This window comes from Silurus aristotelis, assembly GCF_946808225.1.
Source record: "Silurus aristotelis genome assembly, chromosome: 8".
Classification (NCBI taxonomy): domain Eukaryota; kingdom Metazoa; phylum Chordata; class Actinopteri; order Siluriformes; family Siluridae; genus Silurus; species Silurus aristotelis.
The window spans coordinates 21,500,711-21,507,127 of record NC_139581.1 but is presented as its reverse complement, the minus strand read 5'-3'; positions in this window follow the sequence as shown (position 1 = coordinate 21,507,127).

Genomic DNA, 6,417 nt, shown 5'->3' with positions numbered 1-6,417 from the left:
CTAAATCCCATTCCTGGTCCTGGAGTAGCTCATGTCCTGCATATGTTCCTGCTCGAACACATTCACTTCTACTCAGGAAAGGCAGTGAATATGAGCAGACAGAGTGTGTGTAAGTGTGTAGGACACACTATTATATATGCAGGACATTTGGTACTTCATAACCAGAAAGAAACCTGCTGTGTTTCAGCGCTCCATTCACTTTCTTACCCAGCTGTGTTTTCAATAAACATAAAATTTGCCTTGATACTGAGTCTAAACTTCATGTTTATAATCAGATCAGTAAGAATTGTACAATAATAGAGACAAACAATAATGATATATAGGACACATTATTATAAACAGAATAATGCACAAAAACCCCCACTATACTTTGGTTCTTTGACTGTTCATCAGTTTTTTGGTTCAGGCAAAGACTCTATGGTTCTTGGATATTTAAAATCTTTGAGTATTTCATATAGAATTAATATAAACCCAACAATAAAAAATTTAAAAAAAGAATAACAACAGGATGGTGTTATGTGGAAGTCAGTATTACTGTTAACAACACATTTTTTTGGCTCTGTTACTATTACATTAAATTCAAATGAATGCAGCACCAAAAGTCCTTACCAGAACCAGAAAGTATGATCGTGTCACCCCTGTCTTTTAATTATATTCGCTCCCAATCAAATCTCACATTGATTATAAAATACTGTTATATTTCTACAGTTTGCATGATCAGGTCTGAATTTAAACACCAATCAATGAACAGTTCACTGGACTGCAGCCCTTAAGAATGCTGAAACTGTCATAAATGGACATTCAGTACTTTTGAGTCTTGGTTTCTCTCAGGGTTTCTTCCTCATACCATCTCAAGGAGTTTTTCCTTGTCACTGTTACCACTGTTATTTAGGACAATGTTCATTGTTAAAAGCACTTTACAAATAAAATTTAATTGCATTGACTTTTTTTTTGTTCATACATATTTACCGTTAAGTTTTACATTGAATGTTTAATGGATTATCGGCAGATGTTTAGCATCACATTATAATAAACAGAATCTCCAATACCATCTTTTTAGACATTAACATTATTTGAGAGATGCTCTTATCCAAGACGGCTTACTGTTGTCTCACAAGTGAGCGGTTGAGGGTTAAGGGTTTTGCTCAAGGGCCCAGTAGTGGCAGCTACTTGGTGGTGCTGGGATTTAAAATCATGATAGATTTGGGCAGAAGTCCAACTTTTTATCCACTGAGCTACCACTTTTAACTATCTAAAAAAAATGTTCATTATATTAAATACTGGCACATTTTTACTTTCAGCAGTGTCTCTTTCATTCTATCTGACATGTTTGAATATATTTTTACATAGAGCATCTTCTATACAAATGCCTTTGTAGATATGATAACGGAATGAACATCATAAACCAGAGATGCCAGCATGCCATATATGACAAAAAATTGGGAAATTAAATTTGGAAAAAAAATAATAACTTTTGAAAAATAAAAAACTGATTAATTTCTCTCTTTAGAGGCCATTGACTAGCTGGATTAGGATCCATCTCTATTGTACGAAAAATTAAAATATTTCTAGAACTTTGGAGCAGATTACAGAGTCATGTTTCTATTTAATTTTACATTAAGAAATCCTAATTGATTGGAACTATAGCAACTTTAATTTTAATATAATGTTTAATATAATGCAACATTTCTTCTCGATCCATGGCTCTCAATTCAGTTTGATCCCATTGTTTGGAAACATCTAATCTTTTCAGCCATGTCTAATAATCAGAGCTGCTGTTAAAAATGAATAAAAATCTTAATTAATCCAAATCTTTTTTGTTATATATTTTAAACCATAAACAAAAGTGCAAAAGCAGTGTGTACAATATAATGCAGTAAACACAGTGAACAGGACACAATGACTATAAAAGGGCCTTTATTTTGTATTAATAGTTTCTATATTTTACAGAGGTGTAATGTTTTAACTGACCACAAGATGTCATCGTTTGCAACTTCTTCACAAGCTGCACATACACTCGGTAAAATACTAATCCAGTAAAAGTAAAAATGCTCCCTTTAAACTTTCACCTAAGTAGAAGTGCAAAAGTATTTGCCTTCAAATTCACTTAAGTATCCAAAATACTATGATGTATTATGGCTATAATGTTCCTATTATCATTTTTTTTTTTTTTAGAAGACTCTTCCTTACTCAACTCAGTTTATGTGAGTTTGTGTTGGAGTCAAAAGTATCCCCCATCATTTTTTGCTCTCAAATTGTTGAACTGATGCTGAACTGTATGTTGGTGTTTAGCAGAGGTGGCAAAAGTACACACATCCTTTACTTAAGTAGAAGTACAGATACTCATGTTTTAAAATACTTGAGTAAAAGTTGAAGTACTGATTAACTTCTTTAGATAGATAGATAGATAGATAGATAGATAGATAGATAGATAGATAGATAGATAGATAGATAGATAGATAGATAGATAGATAGATAGATAGATAGATAGATAGATAGATAGATAGATAGATAGATAGATAGATAGATAATGTGATAGCCTAGTGGGTTAATGTCAGGGTCCCCACAAGGATGAGTTTGAGAGTTTGATTCCTGGTTACTGTGTTGGTAAATAAAACTTCTGGACCTTGTCCACTCTGAAAACATTTCAATTCTGTCCTTTCTGTGTTGGATTAATGTCTTGATTTCCTGGTTTTTAATGAAAGATAACTCCACCAAAAAAAAGGCACTTCTGTGGTAGCTCAGTGGGTTAAGGCTTGTGCCTGAACATGGTCCTTAATATAGTCCACGCTGGTGATAAGGTTTCAAAGCCAGCCCTACATGCCTTCTTTCTTACTGCGCTGGCATGAAACAAAGTATGAACCTTCCAAAAAGCACACATGCTTTTCAGCAGTGGTCCCTCAGTGGTTTAAGACTTGTGCCTCATCTAAACATGCTTCCCAGTCTGATTTCTTCCATGGTTGAGTGGGTTAAGGCTGATAAGGTAGGTTAAATTCCTGATTCCTACATCTTCATATTCTTGTTTTGATGGGTTAAAAAGAAATATAGACCTGCTCTAAACAAGCTTCCCAGCTTGTCCTTCCTGATAGTTCAGTGGGTTAATCCTGGTGCCTTGCTAATGGTGTGAATCAGGGTTCGAATCCTGCTTTGTCCCTGCTAGTAACGTCATGGGTTTGCTTCCTATGTCTGTCTTTAGCATTATATTCTTGTGGTGATGGTTTGAAAGAAAAGATAGACCTGTTTTAAACAATCTTTGCAGCTGGTCCTCCCTGATGGTTCAGTAGGTTAAGACTGGTATTTCGCTGTTGGTAGGGTTCAGGATTCGAATCCTGCTTTCTGTCTGGTCTGAATTTCTTGCTTTAAAGCCTGAAACAAACGATAAACCCCCCAAAAAAAAGAAGGTGTGTTGTGGGACTTGATGGCTTTGTGATAAAAGCCTTGCCTCTGAGCTCAGAGGTTGCTTGTTTGAATCTGGCTTGTCCCCACACTGGGTAAGTAGTGTCGGGTGAGCGGAGGTGGCAAAAGTACACACATCCTTTACTTGAATAGAAGTACAGATACGCAGGTTTTAAAATACTCGGGTAAAAGTTGAGGTACTGATTAAACTTTTTTACTTAAGTGAAAGTAAAGAAGTTTTGGCTCTGACATGTACTTAAGTAATAATTAGTTATTACTTCTACCTGTTTTAGCTGTTAACTGGACCTCACATCATAGATAGATAGATAGATAGATGTGAAAGCCTAGTGGGTTAATGTCAGGGTCCCCACAAGGATGAGTTTGATTCCTGGTTGCTGTGTTGGTAAATAAAAACTTCTGGACCTTGTCTCCTCTGAAAACATTTCAATTCTGTCCTTTCTGTGTTGGATTAATTTCTTGATTTCCTGATCTTTAATGAAAGATAATTCCATCCAAATAAAAGGCACTTCTTTGGTAGCTCAGTGGGTTAAGGCTTGTGCCTAAACGTGGTCCTTAATATAGTCCACGCTGGTGATAAGGTTTCAAAGCCAGTCCTACATGCCTTCTTTCTTACTGCGCTGGCATGAAACAAAGTATGAACCTTCCGAAAAGCACACATGCTTTTCAGCAGTGGTCCCTCAGTGGTTTAAGGCTTGTGCCTCATCTAAACATGCTTCCCAGTCTGATCTCTTCCATGGTTCAGTGGGTTAAGGCTGGTGCGGCACTGATGGTGAGGATCAGGGTTTGAATCCTGCTTTCTGCCTGCTAGTTGCGAAGTAGGTTATGTTCCTGCTTCCTAAATCTTTCTTTAGCTTTATATTTTTGTGTTGATGGTTTAAAGGTAGATAGACCTGCTCTAAACAACCTTCCTGGCCTGTCTTCCATGATGGTTCAGTTGGTTAAATCAGGTTGCTGGGGTTCAGGGTTCGAATCCTGCTTTCTGTCTGCCAATCACGATCAGGATTCACTTCCTACATCTTTCTTTAGCGATATATTTTAGTTTTTAATGGGTTGAAAAGAAAGATAGACCTGCTCTAAATAAGCTTCCTAGCCTGTCCTTACCAATGGTTCAATGGGTTAAAGTTGGTATCTCGCTGGTGGTGGGGATCATGTTTTGAATCCTGCTTTCTTCCTGTTATTTACAATGTGGGTTCAACTTGTGCTACTTACATCTGTATTCGCTTCCTACATCTTTCTTTACCGTTAAATTCTTGTGTTGATGGTTTAAAAAGAATGATAGACCTGCTCTAATCAAACTTCCCAGCCTGTTTTTTTCTGATGGCTTAGTGGGTTAAGGCTGGTACTTTGCTAATGTTGGTGGTCAGGGTTCAAACCTGGCTTTCTGTCTGCTAGTCATGAGGTAGGTTAAATTCCTGATTCCTACATCTTCATATTCTTGTTTTGATGGGTTAAAAAGAAATATAGACCTGCTCTAAACAAGCTTACTAGCTTGTCCTTCCTGATAGTTCAGTGGGTTAATCCTGGTACCTTGCTAATGGTGTGAATCAGGGTTCGAATCCTGCTTTGTCCCTGCTAGTAACGTCATGGGTTTGCTTCCTATGTCTGTCTTTAGCATTATATTCTTGTGGTGATGGGTTGAAAGAAAAGATAGACCTGTTTTAAACAATCTTTGCAGCTGGTCCTTCCTGATGGTTCAGTAGGTTAAGACTGGTATTTCGCTGTTGGTAGGGTTCAGGGTTCGAATCCTGCTTTCTGTGTTTCTGTCTGGTCTGAATTTCTTGCTTTAAAGCCTGAAACAAACGATAAACCCCCCCAAAAAAGAAGGTGCATTGTGGGACTTGATGGCTTTGTGATAAAAGCCTTGCCTCTGAGCTCAGAGGTTGCTTGTTTGAATCTGGCTTGTCCCCACACTGGGTAAGTAGTGTCGGGTGAGCGGAGGTGGCAAAAGTACACACATCCTTTACTTGAATAGAAGTACAGATACTCATGTTTTAAAATACTCGGGTAAAAGTTGAAGTACTGATTAAACTTTCTTACTTAAGTGAAAGTAAAGAAGTTTTGGCTCTGACATGTACTTAAGTAATAATAAGTTTTTACTTCTACCTGTTTTAGCTGTTAACTGGACCTCACATCATAGATAGATAGATAGATAGATGTGAAAGCCTAGTGGGTTAATGTCAGGGTCCCCACAAGGATGAGTTTGATTCCTGGTTGCTGTGTTGGTAAATAAAAACTTCTGGACCTTGTCTCCTCTGAAAACATTTCAATTCTGTCCTTTCTGTGTTGGATTAATTTCTTGATTTCCTGGTCTTTAATGAAAGATAACTCCACCAAATAAAAGGCACTTCTTTGGTAGCTCAGTGGGTTAAGGCTTGTGCCTAAACATGGTCCTTAATATAGTCCACGCTGGTGATAAGGTTGCAAAGCCAGTCCTACATGCCTTCTTTCTTACTGCGCTGGCATGAAACAAAGTATGAACCTTCCAAAAAGCACACATGCTTTTCAGCAGTGGTCCCTCAGTGATTTAAGACATGTGCCTCATCTAAACATGCTTCCCAGTCTGATCTCTTCCATGGTTCAGTGGGTTAAGGCTGGTGCCACACTGATGGTGAGGATCAGGGTTTGAATCCTGCTTTCTGCCTGCTAGTTGCGAAGTAGGTAATGTTCCTGCTTCCTAAATCTTTTTTTTAGCTTTATATTCTTGTGTTGATGGTTTAAAGATAGATAGACCTGCTCTAAACAACCTTCCTGGCCTGTCTTCCCTGAAGGTTCAGTTGGTTAAATCAGGTTTCTTGCTTTTGGTGGGGTTCAGGGTTCGAATCCTGCTTTCTGTCTGCCAATCACGATCAGGATTCACTTCCTACATCTTTCTTTAGCGATATATTTTATTTTTTAATGGGTTGAAAAGAAAGATAGACCTGCTCTAAATAAGCTTCCTAGCCTGTCCTTACCAATGGTTCAATGGGTTAAGGTTGGTATCTCGCTGGTGGTGGGGCTCAT